Source organism: Mus caroli, chromosome 14 (assembly GCF_900094665.2).
Source record: "Mus caroli chromosome 14, CAROLI_EIJ_v1.1, whole genome shotgun sequence".
In the NCBI taxonomy this organism is placed as follows: domain Eukaryota; kingdom Metazoa; phylum Chordata; class Mammalia; order Rodentia; family Muridae; genus Mus; species Mus caroli.
In genome coordinates, this window is record NC_034583.1 from 18,861,385 (window position 1) to 18,884,076 (window position 22,692).

The 22,692-nt window shown below is 39.9% G+C and overlaps 1 pseudogene; it reads left to right on the forward strand.

The window, feature by feature from the left end:
* Window positions 1-14,044: 14,044 nt before the first annotated feature.
* LOC110309034 lies at window positions 14,045-14,399 on the forward strand (annotated as a pseudogene).
* The last annotated feature ends 8,293 nt before the right edge of the window (window positions 14,400-22,692 follow it).

Sequence of the window (22,692 nt, forward strand, 5' to 3'; positions counted from 1 at the left end):
AAAAAAAAAAAAAATTCACATAACAGCTACCTGACACACAGGCATAATTAATTTAGGGTTTTCAATTTCTATGTCCACAAGCATAGTATCTGCTTATACCAGATCTATGCTAGCTCCTTTATATACATTACCTCATCTAAACTCATGCATATCATGATTAAGCACAATCTATTTGAGCAAAGATAGTAGTTAAATGGTATGCCCAAATACTATACAAAAAAGTAAGAACATCAAACAAAACCTCTTCGCAACTACTAAAAATTCCTCAAAGAGTAAAATTAGTCCTGTCCTGAACCTTATTAAAGTGCATACTGAGTTCATTTCCCAGCCCATACCCCAGTCCCTTGCCAGGTGGTGGTAGCAGAGGCAGGTGCATCTCTGAGTTTGAGGCCAGCCTGGTCTACAGAGCAAGTTCCAGGACAGCCAGGGCTATACAGAGAAACCCTGTCTCTAGATAAATAAATACTGAATAAGCATTAAATAAATACTTTAAATATTTAGCTGATTCATATAGTAATATAATACGTAGATCCTAGACTTCTATTGTTTACCTGACACTTCCTGAGCGTTTCTGGTCATGAATTCAGCCAGCAACAACTAATTAGAGAATATGTGACTATCATAAACCACTCACACAATGGAACTGTACATAGCATCAAAGAAAAATGAAATCTGCAGGAACTGGAAAATATTACACTGAGTGAGGTAAGCCATACCCAGAAAGACAAACACTGGGTGTTCTCTCTCATACCTGAACCTTGGACTCACATTTTTAGACAGTTGTGTTTAAGTTGCAGTGAGTGTCAGTAGAGGCTAGGAAGTAAGAGAGCAGACATTGAGCAGGGGGTGTTGAAGGGAGGAGGAAGAGTAAATATATTTATATGAAACTAGAGATGAGAGTACTAGGGAAGAAAAGGGTTTTAAAGAAGAAAGAGGGAATCGAGAATTAGAAGAAATGTGTAATTGGGGGATAGGATCAATCAAAACCAAGAATGCATGAAAAACTCTCATAGGAACCTACTACTTCATAGACATAAAAAAGGAAAAACAGAAGTACTCCACACGGTGGCAAGCCTGCTCCCAGATGTTAGAGGTTTTCACACCAAAATTCCAATGCTGAATGTGGGATGCTCTCCTGTGATTGATTGGCCAGGTCACTTTCAGGCTCCCAAAATACTACAGACTGCATTTGCTCTTGGATAGCCACCACCAATAATGCTAGAACAATCATATACACCTATAGATTTTTCCTGCTTCTATACTGAGCTGCCTAGCAAGATAAGTTCTGAGGGTAACCAACTGCTTTCTGACAGGTCTGAAGCAACTCTACCGAAGAGAATACATGTCTGACACCACAGAACTGGTCAAAAGCCTATGGGAGAAATTCAATAAGTTGAAAACAGCCAGAAACTGGAAACAACCTAGATGTTCCTTAACCAAAGAATGGATAAAGAAAATGTGGTACATTTATACAATGGAATGCTACTCAGCTATTAAAAACAAGGACAGGAAAATGGATGGAACTAGAAAATATCATCCTGTGTGAGGTAACCCAGACCCCTAAAGACATATGTGGTATATACTTACATATAAGTAGATATTACCCATAAAGTACAGAATAACCATGCTACAATCCACAGACCCAAAGAAGCTAAGTAACAAAGAGGGTGCAAGGGAGGACGTTTGACTCTCATTCAGAAGAGGAAATAAAACAGATATTGACGTGGATGGGGAGAGGGATCTGGCTGGAAGAAGGAATGGGGAGGGAGCAAGAGTGGACAGGGATGGGAGGGACAGGAAACAACACACAGAAATTGGTGGGGGAAGGCATCTCTGGGACAAGCCAGAGACCTTGGACAGGAAAGGTTCTGGGAGTCTATGGGGATGACCCTGGCTGAGACTCCTAGCAGCTGTGGATTCGGAGTGGCCACCTCCTGAAGCTTCCAGTAGAAAGAGAAAGACACCAACCCACCCAAAAAATCTTCAACCCAAAACCTGTCCTGCCTACAAGATGTGCGGGATAAAGACAGAGCGGAGATGAGGGATTGGCCAACTAATGACTGGATCCCCAAGAGAGAGAGCCAACCCCTGACACTACTACTGACACTCTGCTTTGCTTGCAGACAGGAGCCTGGCATAACTGTCTCCTGAGAGGCTTCCTCCAACAGCTGATGGAAACAGATGCAGAGACCCACAGCCAAACAATAGGCTTAGCTCAGGGAGCCTTGTGGAAAAGTGGGATTGAGGGAACCGGAGGAGTCAAGGACTCCACAAGACAACCTACACAATAAACTAACCTGGACCCATAGGGGCTCAGAGTCTGAAACATCAACCAAAGAGCATGCATGGGCTGGACCTCTATGCCCTCTACACATATATAACAGATGTGGGTCCCCTAACAACTGGCATGGTCCTCTGACTCCTTTCCCTGCCTGGCCTGGCCTTCTTGGGAGGACGTGCTCACCCCTGGAGAGACCTGATGTGCCAAGGAGAGTTAGTACCCATGGGAGAGCCTCCTCTTCTCTAAAGAGAGGGATGGGGGTAGAGTGTAAGGGTCAGACTAGGAGGAGAGGAGGGAGGGGACTGCAATCAGGATATAAAGTGAATCAATGAAATAAAATACATACACATGAAGAAAACCTAAAAATATGACAATAAAAGGCAACAGTAAGCTTGTCACCTTTCACACAAAGTGTTCAGAAGTAAAGCTACTTCCTTCAAAAAATAAAATCACTGCCTTTTAAAATGTAAGAATTTTCACAGGATCTTCCCTGAGTCCTCTGGAGCAAGCCAAGCTGCCCTAAGCAGCCTGCTATCCCAGAGGTTCCTCATTCTACCCCCACTCCCACCCCTTCTTTACACCCACCTTCATCAGACCTGTGGATCCTAAACAATATAGACAGGAGTCTATCATGGCTATCCTCTGAGAGGTTCCACCCACTAGCTCACTCAGACAGATACAAACACCCAAATAGTGGGTGGAGGTTGGGGACTCTTATGGAAATACAGGAGGAAGGATTTCAGGCCCGAAGAAAATAGGAACTCAACAGCAAGACTAACAATCAACTAACCTGAACCCTTGTGAACCACCAACCAAAGAACATACACGGGTTGGACCTAGGCCTCCCCGCACATATGTAGCAGATGTGCACCTTGGTCTTCATGTGGGTGCTAGAGTGGGGGCTACCCTAAAAGCTGTCGCATGTACATGGGACATGGTCTACTAGCTGGGCTGCCTTATCTGGCCTCAATAGAGTGCCTAGCCTTACAGAGACTTAATTGGGGGACAGGGAGGTACTGGCCCTGAGGAAAAGGAGAGGGGGAAGGAGGAAGGACTGTGGGAAGGAATGGCCGGGAGGGGAGCAGTTGTAAAGTGAGCAGGAAGTAAAGTGAATAAGTAAAAAGTGAAAAATTAATAAACAAATAAATACATAAATAAGAGTTTTCACTGCAACTGTTTTTTTTTCTTTTAAGATTACAGAACTAAGTTCTGAATAGAAAAGCTTTTGCAACCAGCCAGTTCTACTTGGAACTCTTTTAATCTAGGAGTAATTTAAACCAAGAATATTGATATACCTATGGTCTCTAGGATCCCTGCCCTTGAAGAAATGTTACAAAAACGAAAAGGCATAGTATTAATCTTTTAACAACAGCACTGGAAATTTGTTTTTTATCATAATATAAACAGAATTTAAAGTAAGAAACTGATGAGACCTCTGCGAGAGCAAGTACAGATGAGCAGGAGTCCAACCCTGAGACAACTGCGAGAGCAAGTGCAGATGAGCAAGGGTCCAACCCTGAGACAACTGCGAGAGCAAGTGCAGATNGCAGGAGTCCAACCCTGAGACAACTGCGAGAGCAAGTGCAGATGAGCAAGGGTCCAACCCTGAGACAACTGCGAGAGCAAGTGCAGATGAGCAAGGGATCCAACCCTGAGACAACTGCGAGAGCAAGTGCAGATGAGCAAGGGGTCCAACCCTGAGACAACTGCGAGAGCAAGTGCAGATGAGCAAGGGTCCAACCCTGAGACAACTGCGAGAGCAAGTGCAGATGAGAAAGGGGTCCAACCCTGAGACAACTGCGAGAGCAAGTGCAGATGAGCAGGAGTCCAACCCTGAGACAACTGCGAGAGCAAGTGCAGATGAGCAAGAGTCCAACCCTGAGACAACTCCAAGTTTAAAGGTCAGAAAGCTGAAGAGCAGTAAGAACCTGGGAAAATAATCCACCCCCAACGGCCTTGGAAGCAGGGAAGCGATGAGCTCAGTTGCTCAGGAGAAACATTACCTACATGATTGAAGATTTCCTGGAAGACAAAATCTGGTGACAGGGAGAGAGTTTGGGGACAGGCTGTGAGATCATGGACCCTCATTCAGTTGGCAGGCATACGTAGAGTGATGTCATTGTCAGCTTGCTTGGGAAGGCAGAGCATGTGCTAGTGGAGAATGCTGCAAGCAGTAGCACGCCATTTCTCTTACCTACATGCACAGCTGCTGAGGATTCAGCTGTGGACAGAAACATTGGGAAATAGTCCCGTGTGTACCGAACAGTGTACAGGTTTGGGGGGTCCCATTCCTTAAGTAATAAACATAACAGCTATATTTATAGGACAAAAAGAAAAGAAACTAGGAAAATAATACACAAGTATGAGAAATACCTTGAGAGAAGGTTATCGCCTGGAAGCTGTGTGAGGGATGCTTCTCAGGAATATAGGGTGACTGAGGCTCATCAGAGTGGATAAGGTAAGAAACAGAAATAGCCACTGGGAACAGAAATCTAGACACTACAAATAATCTCGGTCAGAACAACCACTGAAAGGGACAAAATGAAATTAAAAGTACAGTATTGGAGAATAAAAGCCAAATGACTCAAGAATTCTCTTGAATTCAAAAGAAAATAGAGAAGAGTGAAAGCCCGCATATGAAGACAAGTCTTTTAATGGGCTTTGTTTTATAGGGAAGCAAAGAAATAAACAAAACATAGAAGGAAAAGTGACATCAAGAGCCTTTTTTAGAGGCGATATTCCTGTCATACTGCCCAGAGGAGACTCAAATTTCTAGGCTCAAGCACTCCTCTCACCTCAGAGCCCCAAGCAGCTAGACCTCCAGGCATGCACTACTACGCACAACTGTGAAGTGGTTATGTAACAAGAGAAAGCACACTCGAGGCTTTATATAGTTAAGAGAGACAGACCCTCAACAGAGCAGAGGCACCTGCCCTGTCTTCAAGGAATACAGGTCTCCTTAATAAAGTCATCGCATAATAAAGTCATCTAAGGGATGAATGAATAAGAGTATGTCAGGATGAGGAGGACTGAAAAGCCTGAGCAACCATGGATTAGAAACAACACAGCAAGTAGGGCTGGCAAGGAAGAAGTTTGGAGGGATACTAGAAAAATGGAAGACAGAGAAGACAGGAACCTAGACTAGAAAGGTAAGGAGTCACCGAGCCTTTCTTCCAGAATCAAACAGAGTAGAATCTTTGGATACATTTTTTTGGGGGGGAACTCATCACTATAAACGTAGGCAGGGAAGTACTGAAATCAAACTGGTACCTCATTCAGGGCAGTAACTGAGAGGTGCTACACTAAAGCCTTCTAGAAGGCTTATGCTCAGCTATATTCTAAAGTAAATAATGTTTTGAACTTGGACAATGTTAGAAGCAGTAGGAAGGGCTTAATGATATATTCTATGGACTCAGTATTGAGGCACAAGTTTCTAGCTTTGGCTACGTGGGCAGCCCAAGGCTCCGTGTTTGGAAATGCTGGAGCGGGTATGGCTAGTGATTGACTCTTGAGTTTTGAACATTTCACTTTTAGATTCTCTGTAGCACGTTCAGTGAGTAAATATAAGCAGAATAAATAGAAAATGTGACCATGAGCTGGGCATGGCATCCACACTTGGGATCCCAGACACTAAGGAAACTAAGGCTTGAAGACTGCTGGCCTGGACAACTTACCAAGACCTTGTCAAAAAATGCATTTTTAAAAGAGGCTAAGAATACAGCTCCATGATAGAGCACTTGCCTCCTAGGCATGAGGTCCCAGACTCAAGCCCCAGTGGTACAAATATGCAAAGGAAGGGGAAGGGATGGAGAACTGAGGAAAGTAAGATCCACAAGAACAAAAAGCACAAGTCTTAACTGATCAATAGTGCTACCTGAACTAGATGCTGGAGAGGAGGCTCGGGGGTTAAAAGCACAAACTACTCTTGCAGAGGACCCAAGTGATTCCCAACACATATCACACCACTCACAGCCAACCACCAATAACTGCAAATCCTGAGGATCCACTGGCCTCTGGGGTACCTGAAGTCATGTGCACACAGACATATACACATAATTTAAAATAATAAAAAATAATTATATAAAGTAATACTGATATAACTGAAAAAACAAACTCCTTAAGGAGAAACCAGGAAGGAAAATGTTTGAAATAATTTCTGATAGAATAGTTCAAAGTGTACAAGGGGGAAAAGAAATCAGGAAAAACAATACCTACAAAGGTCAGAAAAAAGTCAAGAGCTACCTACTACTTATAGAATACATATAGAAGTCATGCTGACCCAAATAAACTGCCAAAAAAACAGAAGAAATCTAGCAAAGCCACAGCACATTACAACCCTGAATCTCTAATCCCAAAAGCCAAAATGTACAGGAGTATTTCTTCTTGGGATCCAAAAGAAATCAAGGCAATCAGAATGAAAAAGACTGATGGGATGAAATAAATATATTACTACCTATACAAAGATCAGTTACCATTCTAGTAGAAGACAGTGCACCATAAAGAAAAGTATTACTGTATTCAGTTGGTTATATGCTATTTTGGTTTCTGGGTTTAATTTTCTTTTTTGGAGACAGGATCTCAGTATGTAGCCCATGCTGCCTCTAGATCCTCTTCAGTCTCCTCCCCTGAGTTGTGGAACTTCAGCTGTCTACCAGCACATCTGACTTTACTCTTAATAAACAAACACTACTACAAAGCATAATAAAATGAACAGGAAGATGCTTTCCTTATCATCCCCAATTTCTTGACTGCCTCATCTCTGATTTCATGTAAACCTATCAACAGTATAAAAGCCACACCTCCCTATATAACACAGAAACATGCTTACGTACGGGTAATGTACAATGTGGTTGTAATTATGCAACACATGATTAATACAAATAATATCAGAAATGAGAACAATTCTTTGATGTTAGAAGGAAAATAGATTCTCACTACTCGCTTTGAAGCGCCCCCTTACCCCTCTTTTGGTAGCTAATTTGTCATCTATTCTCCTGCTGTACTAAAACCAGCTGAGAGTGAGGCAAAGACGCTTGTTTGGCCCACCATAAAAAGAACCACACAGGACATTTTAAAAGCTCACAAGTGTACTTTAAATGAGTCCACAGAGCAAGTAGATGAGGAAGGACAGGACAGAATTTTTCCTTGGAGAGGCATGGGGTGGAGTCCTGAGGAGTGAGTCACTGAGGAACAACTAGCTTCAGGATTTAGCCAAAGCTAAAGAGCAGCATGCAGACTACAGAGCAAACATTCAGCTCTCCCAGCAACAAAGAAACAGCCATGCTAGGCTAGCAACTCCTGAGAAAGAATTAAAAGAAAGACCTGACCAGACCTACCAGTATAGCACCTGGGAACATTTAAAGCTGTTTGTTTTTGGTTTATCTCTCTTTTTTAAATTTACCACTAAAATTTTAAATTGTATTCAAAAATTAAAATAAAAGTTATCTTGGACTCACTAATTCCAAAAACAAGTTGGTGTTACTTTCACAACCTTTCTAGCAGTAGGTATGGAGCTGGTTCCCTATGACAACCAATTTGTGCTTTGTTACGTATGTATTTCCCCCTCTTTACACTGCTGATAACAGGATCCAGAGCTCTACAACACAAGCGTGAAGCACATCACATGCTTTATCACTGAACCTCAGAGCTCTAGTTTTTATTTGCTTGCTTGCACGCTTGCTTGATTATTTTAGGTTTTTGAGACAGGGTCTTAACTGTGTGATCAAAGCTGGCTCCACTCGCTTTGTAGCCTGGGTCATCCTTAAGCTCTCAGTCCTCTTCCTCAGGATTCCATATGCTGCCCTGTCTGCCTTAAACCTCTATCTTGAATCAACCAACGGCTTTCTTCTCTGGGTGACATAAACCACCGGGGTAGGCTTTGAGAGTTTCCAACTGTGCCCCATTTCTGGTCTGCTCCCCACTTCCAGCATGCGGGCAGAAAAATGACCTCCCTCTTGCTGGTCCCACTGCCACACCTGCTGCCTGCTGCCAGCTGCCAGCAGCCACACAAGATATGGGCTCTCCCTCTGGAACCATAAGCCAAAATAAACTTTCTTCCCAAAGTTACCTTGGTAGTGGTGCTTCATCACTGTAACAAAAAGTAACCATAGGACAATCAGAGAAACAAAAACAAACAAGCAAAATTTTCTTGTTTCTTGGTCATTTGTAGAAATGATGACCCCTGAAACAGATATTCACTTCAGATACCCTGCACAATAAGGGGAAACTTCTAAAGATATAAATAATAATAAACTAAAAAAAATTATTGAAATATGAAACTAATTTATTTCAGTAGCCTTCATTTAGGGTTACAAAATGAACTTTAACATATTAACTAATTCTAAGAGTAATATGTTGATTTATTTCTTACTAAAAGCTGGATATAGTCTTTTCTGGGATTAAATTAAGTAACACCTATACAACTACTAAATTAAATACATAAATATACTCTACCAATTCCAAGCTGACTTTCAAAAGCCATAATGTTAACTTTTCCTATAAATCAATAGGCTAGTCAGCTTGCTGTAACATTACCTTGGCCCTTATGCTCTACCCTAAAGTTAAAATATCAGATGAAGAAAAAGATACAACTAAGGAATACTATACTGCAACTTACCACAAACAGATTAAAGTACACACCAGGGCTTCAAAATAAAGGGTAAGTAAGATTTTAGTGCTGCATTCTCCAAAAACCCTCATAGATTAAGGCCTGAAGAAACTAGATACAAGAGCCCAAAATAAGACAGCACAATGTGAAGTCAGAAGAAGAATTTAAAATCCAAACTACTCCACTTTACAAACTGGCAAACTCCACAATTTCAAATATACCTAAACAGAATACTAGGTAAAGTTTTAAATGATATACAAATTTAACAACCACCATTTTGGGTAAAAATATCCCTGGCATTAAGTAACTACATAAGAGAGGTTATTGAGCCCTAAGCCACACCCAATATTACTTCCATTACACATAATTCATTTAATTTTCATAATCCCTATGAAATGCTATTATTCCCACAAGAAAACTAAGGCCACACAGCCAATGAGAGGTAGTATAAACTTAATGCGGTCATTTCCATAGCTACAGTCCCCAATTTGTCACACTTGACTTCTCAGGTCTTTATCACTCTACCGTAGTGCCTTCTAAATCATAAGTCCAATGCTGGAAAGATGTCTCAGCAGTTAAGATACTGCTGCTCTTCCAAAGGACTCAGGTTCAAACCCAGCACCCATATAGCAGCACACAACCGCTATAACCCCAGTTCCAGGGGATCTGACACCCTCTTCTGGCTTCTGTGAGCGGCAGGCATGCACATGGTACACAGACATGCACAGAGACAGACAGCCATACACATAAAATCAATTAATTAAAATTTTAAAAAAATAAATAAATCAAATTTCTCATTCTGTAGATGAATAAATTGTTTTGCTACAAAGACAAAAAGTTAAAATTCACATGTCGGGCTGGAGAGATGGCTCAGCGGTTAAGACTGCTCTTCTAGAGGTCCTGAGTTCAATCCCCAGCAACCACATGGTGGCTCACAACCATTTGTAGTGGGATCTGATGCTCTCTTCTGTTGTGTCTGAAGACAGCCACAGTGTAGTCATATAAATAAAATAAATCTTTAAAAAACCAAACAAACAAAGTTCACCAGTCTGTAATAGCAGAACTGGTACTGACCAAGAGGGGGCTTTTTACCTATGATCCTTTCCAAAAATAATTTATTTACATTAAATATGTCTTTAGTACCTCAGAACTGCAGATACAGAGATAGGCAGAGCTCTGTGAGTTCAAGGCCTGCCTGATCTTTACAGAGTTTTTCAGGCCAGCCAAGCCTACTTAAAAAAGACCAAAAACAAAAAAATTTTTTTCAAATGATCATTGAAGTCAGAATAACAAAATTAAATACTGAACAAAATCAAAACAAATACTTCAAGCTTTCAAGAATAAGCTGCTGTCAACAGCATAATATGTTTACTCTATATGCTGTAAACAATAAACAGTCTAACTTCCTGTACTATCTCTTTAAAGAATTATAAACATACCCATTATAATGACACATTTGCCTCTTCTACTTATATCACTCCACAGGACTTACATTTCATCTAAATTTTTTTATGTCATTAAATTTTTGGCAGGGCTGATGAGATGACTCAGCGAGTAAAATCACTTGCAACACAAGCCTGACAACTCCATGCATGCATCATGCACACACTTGCCTGTACAAACATACATATGCAAGCACACATAGTAATAAGTTGAAATTAAGCAAATACTTTTGTTGACAATATGATTTAATGACTATGTAATATTTCATTACTCATTAATCTGGACCTACCAGGTTTATTGAATATATAGAATATGTTTTGTAATCAGTTCCTGGGTTAAAATTATTCTGCTTTCATCTTATGTGTTCTATTTTGTTATACCATAGAAATATGAAGTCCATGCCCCCTTTGAGTCCTTTGATCCTCCTGCCTCAGCAGCCTCTGTAACGCCAAGATCTCAGATGTGCACCACCACAATTGTTTTGAAGCTCTTAATAATACATCTTTAAACATTACCTATAACAAGGTTCCTAGGAATGGTACACATAGGAAGCCACAGGCATATGGTTACTAAATTAGCCAAACTCTGCTAAGCACTTCACAACATGCCAACCTGTATTTGAGTTTTTTACATATTGATGTTGATTTTTGTCAACTTGTTGAAATAAGAAACACCTTAGAAAAGAGTAAGGTACGTCTTGGGTTCCAAGGAGGACTAACTGAGGGGGGAGACTCTCCCTGAAGAGGGTGGCACCCGCCATCCATGAGCTAGAGGAAAGCTAGATGGGTGTTGACTGCAATTTCCCTTCTTGGCTTCTTGGTCCACCAAGATAGGAGGAGTCCCAACCGCATGCTGCTGCATCAACTCCATCACACCTTCTCTGCCACAAGAAACCCCTCCCTCATTAGCTGCCTTCTGTCAGGGATTTTGATTACTGTGACAGGAAAAGTCTAACTAATAAGTACATTTGTTCCAAGGTGTGTTCTTTCACAGCACAGATATTCTAAGTGTTTCATAAGGATCCTATGACAGAAGAAGTGACAGCAATGACTTGCCCAAGGTGATGGAAGGTGACAGAGCCAGGATTCACAGCCATCTGTAATGATTGGGCTCCACAATCCAGGCAAACCTTGGACACATGTATATAGCAAGACTCTGTCACAAAAAACAAGAAAGGAAAGATAGATAGATTATGAGAGGCAAAAAGGGAGGAGGCGAGGATGAGGAACAAAGAGAGGTGAGAAAGGAAAAAGAGGAAAGGCGGTGGGTAGAAAAAGGCAGGCAAGCAAGAAGACAGTATGAATATACATATATGCAAGTAATAATATAAATGAAGAAGAGACCATTAATTTGAAAGAGAGATGAAGAGGTATATGGGGAGGCTTGCAGGGAAAAAAAATGATTTAATTATACTATAATCTCAAAAATATCAAAAATAAAAACCTTGGCCTAGTGTTGTGACACACACCTTTGATCCCAGCACTCAAGAGACAGGGGCAGATAGATCTCTATGAATTTGATGCCAGCCTGGTCTATACAGTGAGACCCTGTCTGAAAAAAACTAAATGGATCTGAATAGGCATTTCTCCAAAATACTGATATACAAGCATAGGTATGGTAGTATAGACCCAGCTGAAGGATGAGGCAGGAGGATGGTGGGGTGGAAGTCAGCCTGGGCAGGACCTTGTATCACTGCACGTACGTCACCAGAGAGAAGATGAAAGGGTCAGTGTAAGTACTCACTGGAGAACTACAAAGCAAAACCTGAGCTGTCACCGCAGACTCCCAAAGAGTCTCATCAGAAGATAAAGGCCTCAGACGCTGATAAAGTACAAAATCATATATCCACTTTGAAAAGCAGATTGGCAGTTTCTCAAAATGCTATTATACATAGAGTTATACATGATATAGCAATTTTACTTCAGGTATATACACAAATATACTAGAATATATGTAGCACAAAACTTGTGCACAAATGTATACATAATAGCCAAACAGAGAAAATCGAGATAACTTAAAAGTTCGTGAATGGATGGCTGGATACATACAGTGGGTTACTATCCGCAATAAATAAAACAAAGTGCTGGCCAACACTACAACTGGGAGAGGCCCTGAAAACACTGCTGAATGAAAAGTACACGGGAAGGCATGTCACATAATTCCATTTAAACAAACGTCCAGATAGCCAGTCTACAGACAAAGAAACACGAGTGGCTGCAGGAGTCTGGCAGAGAGGAGGGATCGGGAAGTGAGTACCACACGGACCACAGGCACTCTGGAGGTGGACTGACAAAACATTCTGGAACTACCAAGTGGTAACAGTTGTGGACCTCTGTAGATATACTAAACACTGCAGTGTACATGCTAGAAAATTAAAAATAAATTAAAAGTACAGCTAAGAAATACATGAAGATTTAAACTTTGAAATAAAACACTCAGAAGTAGTTAAAACTGTAATTATATGACTTTTGAGAAAGAACTGGGAATATTAAAAGTCAAGGAATAAAAACGAGGACTTTGTGGTAACTGTAGACAATAGAGACAAAGATGGAGATGTCAAACCTATCAAAAAAAAAAAAAAAAATTAAGAACCAGGAAAGAACAGTGCTATGCACAGAAAAGTTTTTAAAGTTCCATTAAAAGCGCATCCTGGGGAACAGGAGTGTAGAGCGACAGTATGCCTGTGACCAGACCTCTCTCCTCCCTGCTCCCCAATACCCTAAAAGTAAATTAACCTCAATGCCTGAGTTATCCACATGAAAGACTCCCTGGTGACCTTTAATTTAATGAAGGATCACAGGAGTGATAGGGGAGACAGTCAAAGGACATAGAAAGTACATACAACAGAGGGATATGGACAGACTGCATCAAATGCAACACTGCCACAGGACGGTTGTATAGGACAAATGGACTGTGTTAAATTTCCTAGCAATCATCTGTCCTAGATGAGCTGAGGGGACAGAAGCTGGGTGGCGGCACACTGTACACCAGAATGTCAAGTCCACTGGGCAGAGACGTGATAACCCAGACCTGTGAGGAGCTCATAGGAAGTGCTCAATGAGTACTGCACTTTAAAATTATTACATTATCACATATGGGTCAGGAAATTAGAAATGGAATTTAACAAATGAAAAAAACAAAAACAAAAAACAAACAAACAAAAAATAACAAAGACTGAACTCTCAAGTCTGAAACTAAAGATCAGGGAAGAAAAGAATTTCCTTAAAAATACCCATAAGAGTAAACTAAGGAGGCCATCTTACTTTATTGTTACTAAATGCAGCTACCCATATTAATAAATTTCCTTTTTAATATACTACAGCTCAAATCCAGAGTCAGAAGATGCTAAGCAAAGATACTCTTACACTGACATATATTCCTGGCCCTTTGTTATTTATAATGTCATTATATTTTTTAAAAAATACGTAAGTGAGTCTATACAATTCTTAAAGAACTTGCTTTTTAAATAATATAACTATAAAATATCCACTCAGAATGGATATTTCTGAAAACTCTGAATGCACTGTAGCCAGGCTGAGCACATAATCAATGACACAGCACTTGTCACATATAAGTAAGGCCCTGTGTTCAATACATGACATCTCCATCATAGTCCACTTAAGGAATATAAAATACAGAAAACAAAAAATATGGTTTAAGAAAAACAAAACAGGTTCTTCCTCTTCCAGGGACAGTGCTTAGAGGCGCTCAGTATGGTCCAGCAGTTGACATATCGTCAAAGGCTTTCCTACAACACAGCCTCTAACAAACGAGGCTGTCTCGAACCCCTGGCAACAGGATTGTTTACCTTTATACCAAGGAGGTTGGGGAAAGCACCTAAATCTGCATGTGGCCTGTGCCTAGGCAGACTTCGAGGGCTGCCTGCTGTGAGAGCCAGAGCAGTCCTTATGAGGTTGTCTAAGACAAAGATGCAGGTAAGCAGGGCCTATAGCTGCTCCATGTGTGCCGTGTGTCTGTGACAGGATCAAGCAGGCTTTTTTTATTGAGGAGCAGAAAATCATTGTCAACGTGTTGAAGGTACAAGCACAGAGTCAGAAAGCAAAATAAACATGCAGCTTTAATAATTACAAAAACAGAAAAAAGAAAATCAGAACAGATACAATTATCTAAGAAGTCTAAGGAAGAAATGGAAAATCAAACTGTAAAAAAAGTTAAGTATTAACTAAACTTAGAACAATAAGCTGTTATGATCTACTCAATATTAACTACATACATATATACATACACCCATATATCAACAAGACAACCTTCCAACCTAAAGTTCAAGCCAATCAAAAAGAAAACAGCATAAAGACAAATACTAAAACAAAGTAAGGATCATTTCTTACTGACTGATTCAGCTCATGTATATAACTTTCACTGAGAAGGAAATGACATTTTTACACTGAAGCATTATCACATATGAAAAGTATAACGAAACCAGTAAAATCAAAACACTTGTAAACATCACTAAGAGTGCCACTTTTTAAATATTTGATTAACATAATTACTATAAATTTTTGCTCATTAAAGCCAAGTGCTGTTACTAGAGTAACTATAAGCATCACTAGTTAGTTCACCTCACTTTTCTTTTGAAACAAGATAGCTGAAGCAATGCAGTTAAAGAAGCTCAAGCTGCAAGACTATTCTGAACACAGCAAAAAGGGCAACCACAAACTATCCTTCTCTATTTCTCTTATCAGAAAGCTTCCATAATCATTATTTGAATCTAATATGTAAAGCAAAATTTGAAATTAGATGTCAAATTAATTAATTTTAAATTCAGTAAAGGATATAAATTATGAAACCTTTGCTACACAATAAAATTATAATCTTCTGAGGATGTAATCTGAGCAGTTTAAATGCCATGCCAAAAGGCTTAAGGAACGTGTGGAGTTTTCTGGTAACAATAAGAGGTTCATTTAACAGGGTTTTTGAAAATTATATTGAAAATACTAAAATAAACCTTAAAAAGTAGTCGTAATCCAGGAAATGTGTCATACCTTAACTTTTGGAGGGCACTCTCAATATGTTTTCAAGACTCAGAAAGTCAGTTTCGTGGTAGCCATGTTAGCAGAGTTGCACTGTCCAAAGGAAGTGACAGTGCAGATTGTGGGTTTTGACATCCACAGTTTACAATAGATAAACATTGTGCAAAGAAAGAGTGCTAAAGCTCAACAGAGTCACAGCTCTGGGCTGGAGATGAAGTGCACGCCTGGGAATCCAACGCCTGGGAAAGCTGAATGAAAAGTTCACACGCTCAAGATTAAGCTAAACTTTTATTATTGGCCAAATGCAGAGTAAAAGCTGACACAAATCAGCTCTCAGAAAGCCTTTCTCCACAGACTTCAGACACAGTAGTTACATACATACTTATATTCAAAGTCTTCTCAAACAATTTTTTTCTCTCAATAGTAATACAAAGTTAAGTTATAAACTTTTCAAAACTCAGAACATTAAAAAAAATTACCTAGCAAGATTTTGCTGAAAGGACCCAGATATAGCTGTCTCTTGTGAGGCTATGCCAGGGCCTAGCAAACACAGAAGTGGATGGTCACAGTCAGCTATTGGATGGATCACAGGGCCCCCAATGGAGGAGCCAGAAAAAGTACCCAAGGAGCTAAAGGAGTCTGCAACCCTGTAGGTGGAACAACGATATGAACTAACCAGTACCCCCAGAGCTCGTCTCTCTGGCTGCATATGTAGCAGAAGATGACCTAGTCGGCCATCAGTGGAAAGAGAGGCCCATTGGTCTTGCAAACTTTATATGCAGGGGAAAGCCAAGATCAAGAAGTGGGAGTGGGTGGGTAGGGAAGTGGGGGGGAGGGTATGGGGTACTTTTGGGATAGCATTGGAAATGTAAATGAAGAAAATACCTTAAAATTTTTTTAAAAATTAAAAATGCAAAACAAAACAAATCTAAAAATAAAAAAAAATATACAAGAACATCTACGGCTACTGAATTTCTAATTCATGCTGTACTATAAAGCTCAAAATTCCAATATATATAATGGACTGAGTCACAATCCATTAGCACAATATGTAGTTAACTCAGGATTTCAACTAACAAGTAAGCCTATGAAGGAATACCTGAATTGTATGGCATTCCTCACGCCAGTCACTCCTGTATATGGACAATTAACAGAGACTTCATGAAAGTAGCAACAATTAAAACTAAGAACAAACAAGTTATCAACAAGTATAATACACAGGCTTTCAAAGCAAAATGCTTAATTATACTCTACACCCCTCAATCAAGCATTTCAGAGTAATTACACTCACCAACTCACTGAGCCTCCAAATCTACTACTTTGAACATCCCTTAAGTTACTGAGAAGACAGCTCTGGTATAACATGAATGTGGAATTAAACCTCACACTCATGTGTTAAAGAATGGGTCTCACGAAATCTTCTTAGGTAAGATTTGAGGAAAATGATAAGTCATGAGGGCTTTGACAATCAAAAGATTAATCCATTAAAAGATTTTTATGAGAAGATTGTGGAAACTGGGCCTCACTGGAAGAAGTGGGTTACTGGAGGTCAGCTTTTAAGGGGTATATCTTGCACACAGCCTCTTCCTCTAATGTCCTGTTTCCTAGTTGACCTGAGGCAAACAGAGCAGCTTTTCTTACCATGTCTTGGTGCCATGATGCTAAAAACAATGGAATCAGGAAACCAAGTAAACACACTCATGAATACTGTCGAGCTAGGCTGACTGCAGTGATGGAATCAGGAAACCAAGTAAACACACTCATAGAGCTGGGCTGACTGCAGTGTAGTGGCTCAGTTAGTGGGATGCTTTCCTTACGTGCACAAAGCCCTGGGTTTGATCTTCAGTACTGGGTAAGTGTGTTGGCACATGCCAGTAAGCCCAGTGCTCAGGAAGTAGGGGCAAACCAGGAGTTCAAAGTCATCTGTGGATACACAGTAAGTCCAAAGCCAGGCTTTTAATCTTTCATTAAAAGAATTTTAATCTTTTCATTAAAAATATTTTAATGAAACTAATCCATTAAAAGATTTTTATGGGAAGATGGTGGAAGGTGTGCTATATGATAATCTTATATATTATCATCAACAACAAATAGAGGTCAAAACATATAATACTAGGATAGTAATAGCATGATTACCTCACCTATATAATTATTCTGTTTCATAGTCTAGTAGTGCTATGGTTTGGATGCTGAATGTCTACCACAAGCTCAGGTGTTAAAGATGCAATACAATGGACGGCAGTATTGGGAAATAAAGGAACTTCTATACTAGGACACACTAGAAGGAACTTAGATCACTGGGAACGTGAACATGGAGAACAGTATGTGACGCCAGTCACCTCCTCTTTCTCTTTTATGTTCCCTAGCCACAAAATAAATAGCTATGCTCAACCACACACTCCATGGAAAACAGCAACGAAAACACAAATACTAGGAACTCGAACAATACTTTTGAATGAACAGTGGGTCATTGAAAAAAAAAAATCAAGGTAGAAATATTAAAATTCTTAGAACCAAATGAAAATGACAGCACAATTTACCAGAACCTCTAAGATACAGCTAGAAAAGTCCTAACAAGAAAGTTTATATATAAATGTTCACATTAAACATGCAGAGACAGTTCAAGAAAAAGAAAAAAAACAAAAACAAAAACACCTAACAACATACCTCTAGCCAAACTGACAGAAGACCCAAATTTATAAGGTAGAGATGAAAAGAGAAATGTTACAAGTGCCAAGGAAATCCATGAATCATTAGATAATATTTTAAAAGTTATATTCCAAGAAACTGGAAAATCTAAAAGAAACAGATGAACTCCTAGATACATGTAAGCTACATATCAAATAAAGACAAAAACTTAAAACAGGCCCATGACAAATGGGATTGAGTGTAGATTGAATAATTTTAAAGTTTATGTACACATACACACATGCACACACACCAAAAACAAAGCAAACAAACAGCTCAGGACTAGGATTCACTGCTGACTTCTGCTAAACTTTTAAGAACCCACACCAATACTCATCAAAACGTTCCACCAAACAAGCAACACTGCCAATCTCATTCTAAGAAACCAAAGGAGGATGCAACTCAAAAGCAAGACTGACTACAGACCAACTGCCCTGACAGGCCCCAAGGCAGAACTCCCAGTAACACATTAACAAGACCACACATCATGACCAAACTGGTTTATTTCCAGGGATTCAAGTTTGGGGCAGTATATGTAAATTAACAAATACATTCACTATACTATATAAATACACTAGAAGCCAGAATTTGAATGATCATTAAAAAAAGTTCAATATCCTTTCATGACAGAAGTCCTAAACATACTAGGTAGGAGTAAAATGAGTATATCTAAACATGATAAAGACTGTATATATGACATATATATACATTTATCTCCTACATCCAACATCTTTTTTTTTTTTTTTTTTTTTTGGTTTCTTTGAGACAGGGTTTCTCTGTGTAGCCCTTGGTGTCCTGGAACTCACTCTGTAGACCAAACTGGCCTCGAACTCAGAAATCCGCCTACCTCTGCCTCCCAAATGCTGGGATTATACGTGTGGGACACTACCACCCAGCTCCACCCAACATCATATTAAATATATTAAAAAAAAAAAAAACACTTCCTCTGCAATTTGGAACTAGTCAAGAGTGACTATTATTATTCAATCTGCTTGTGGACGTTGTACATCGTGGTGCGGAGCCTAGTGCGCACCACGATGTACAACGTCCACAAGCAGATAAACCTACCCAAGGAAATTAAAGACTTCTACAATCAGCATCTTTAAGCCAAGTAACAAAATACAAAATTAACACAAAAATCAGTAGCTTTTCTATAGACCAGCAATAAACCTGCCAAGAAGGAAGTTTTCTTAAATCCTACCCACAACAGCTCCGAAATACATATAAACATAAGTAAATATCTATCTAGTTAGTAATAAACCTACCCAAGGAAATTAAAGACTTCTACAATCAGCATCTTTAAGCCAAGTAACAAAATACAAAATTAACACAAAAATCAGTAGCTTTTCTATAGACCAGCAATAAACCTGCCAAGAAGGAAGTTTTCTTAAATCCTACCCACAACAGCTCCGAAATACATATAAACATAAGTAAATATCTATCTAGTTAGTAATAAACCTACCCAAGGAAATTAAAGACTTCTACAATCAGCATCTTTACAACTGTAAAAACAAGGGGCTGAAGGGGTAGCTCAGTGATTAAGAGTTTGTGATGGTTTGTATAGCTCCAGCTATCCAGCATCAATTGTCCCAGTAGTCTCCTTAGAGTCAGAGACACATGGCTGAAGCTGCCAAAGTTGCTGCTTCCTGGGGCTAGAACTTGGCCCCCTTGTTCTATTACATCATCACCAGCGTTCTGTTTTCTAACTCCTGCACACTGCCTAGCTTGGCTGTCCTAGAATTTGCTCTATCGATTGACCTTGAACTCAGAGATCTGCATGGCTCTGCCTCCTGGGATTAAAGGCGAAATTACCATGCCTGCACCTAAATTTAGTTGGGTGGGATCTTGCCCCAAGGTCACCACTCTCTTAGTTCAATTTAATACCTTTGAACACAGCATTCAGCTCTATTTCACTTCCCAATGCCCCTTTCATACTCCATATAGTTTATATTTTTCCTTCCTAACCTTGCTCTGCTTATTCGAAACACTCTTGAGGAGGCTTAACCAGAGAACAAAGTCTATAATGGGCATTTCAGAGACTTCCTTTGTCAATGCAATTAATCTGAGACTTAGGGTCATGCAAAAAGTAGCCACCTTCATCAACAACATACGACAAAAACAGTCTCAAGGCCACAGACTGAAATTATTCTCCCCTGAAACCTCATGGGCCAGGTCTGCAGAGTTCAAATCATTTTCAGCAAGAAAATCTTCCATATTCCTACTAGGATGGCTCATTAAGTCTCACTTAAAACATTCCATGGCTTTCCAAATCCAAAGTCCCCAAATCCACATTCTTCCAAACAAAAGTACGGTCAGGCCTATCACAGCAATACACCACTCCCGGTACCAACTTCTGTATTTGTCAGGTACCAACTTCTGTATTTGTCAGGGCTCTCTAGATTCACAGAACTTATGGAATGTCTCTATATATTGAGGGGATTTATTGTGATGCCTTACAGTCTATAGTCTAACTCAACCAATAATGGGCAGTTATGAATGGAAAGTCCAAGAATCTACTAGTTGCTCAGTCCCACGAGGCTAATTGTTTCAGTTGTTCTTCTGTAGAAGGAGGTTCCAACAGATGTGCTGGCAAGTGAATGCAAGCAGGCATGAGTAAACCTTCCTTCTTCCAATGTCCTTATGGAGGTCTCCAGCAGAAGGTGTGTCCCAGATTAAAGGTGTGTGCTACCACACCTGGATCTGGGACTTGCTTTGTCTCGAACTCAGAGATCTACTTGCCTTGGTCTCCTGGGATTATAGGCATGTACTACCTTGCCTGGGCCTAAGCTTTTCCTGGCCACTATGCCTCAAGATCTCCATGCCAAGATCCAGGTCAGAAACTTGTATCTCCCAGCCTCAAGATCTGGATTACAGGTGAGCCCTCCAATTCTGGACTGTAGTTCATTCCAGATCTAGTCAAGTTGACAACCAGGAATAGCCATTACAGAGGTGCTCTTCCAGAGCACCCAGGTTCAATTCCCAGCACCCACATGGCAGCTCACAACTGTCTACAATCCAGTTCCAGAGGATCCAACACTCTCACACAGACATATGTGCAGGCAAAACACCAATGCACATTAAAGGAAAAAAAACTCCATCAATTAAAAAAAAGATTGAAGAGACTAAAGACACAAGATGATGGAAAGGCCCATCCTCCATGTTCCTAAATCAACAGACTATTGTAAAAATAGATGTGCTATATATAAAGGTACCTACAGATGCAACCTCTTTCAAAATTCCAATAATGATCTACACAATATAGAAAAATAACCCTAAACTCCGTATGGAAGACCCCACAACAACTAAAACAAGCCTAAGCAGAAATAGCTGCTGGGAGTGTTCGACTAACTCAACCTAAACTCAATCATACTATACAGAGCAAGGAAAGCAGCAGACAAGACAGGCAGCATAGAACTGCCATGAAGAGAGACGTGTGGGCCAATGTAATACTACAGAAGACACAGAATAAACTCACATAGCGAGATGCCAGTCATGGTGGGAAAACTGCCAGACTGGTCCACAAACAATAACAAGAAAGTTAACATGTCCACTCATAAGAGCTGAAACTAGATCTGTATTTCTTGCACTGCACAAAATTCAATTCAAGATGGATCAAAGACCTTTACGTAAGAGCTGAAATTTTAAATCTGCTGGAGGAAGCATAGGAAAGACCACTTTAAGGCAGAGTCACAGAGAAGAACCTTCTGAAAAGTACTGCCACAGCCAAAGTAAGCCCGACTGCTGACAAATGGGATTACATGAAAATAAAGGGGCCCTACCAGCTAAGGAAAAAAAACCAAAAAACAAAAATCAACAAGTAAAGCGAGTCCACAGACTGGTCAAGAACACTGCCAACCCTACAATTACACATCTTCCAGTAAAAACAATGGCCAACATTGAGCCGAACAGGCGATTCTCAAAAGAAAAACAAATGGTCAATAAATTTTTAAAGACGTTCAACACCTTAGCCATGAGAAAAAACTGTCTTCTTGGTTGGCTGACTAGATTCTAATCTTAAAATTCTACTTGCATACTAGAGATTGATTAAGAAACTATTATTACGTTACCACATTCATAAATTCACAAATTCAAAAGAATTTACTAAGCTTAACAACCTCAAAAACAGACTACTCAAGGGAGAAAAACTCTCAACAATGAAAATACATACATATAAATTAAACATGGTAGAACATGCCCAGGGAGGTTGAGGCAGGAAGCTCAAGAATTCAAAATCATCCTTAGCCACAGAGTGAGTGCTATACCAGCTTGTACTACAAGACACCCTGCTTTAAAAAAAAAAAATCATTTATAGGAAATCAGCACACAAGATATTACTGTGTAAGCACACCAACTAAACCAAGAAGACAAGCCACTAGTTGAGTACCTACGAAGTGTTTGGCATGAAGAATTCTCTTCTGTCTTTATAGCCTACATTTAATGTTTTGTTTGTTTGCATTTCTTTTGGTTGGTTTAGCAGTCTGGAAGTCAAATACTCTTAGCCCTAGACTCCTTTACAGGTAAAGAAAACTGAAGCACAGAGCTTTCCCAAGGTGGCACAGCTGGAAAGCCTTATGGTCATTATCTGAATCAGGCTCTGGGATGGGCCAGAGATTCAACTGCCTCAGAGACTGATGGCATTTTCCTTTCCCATCTCAATTAGGTTAACTTCAGAGATGCATTTC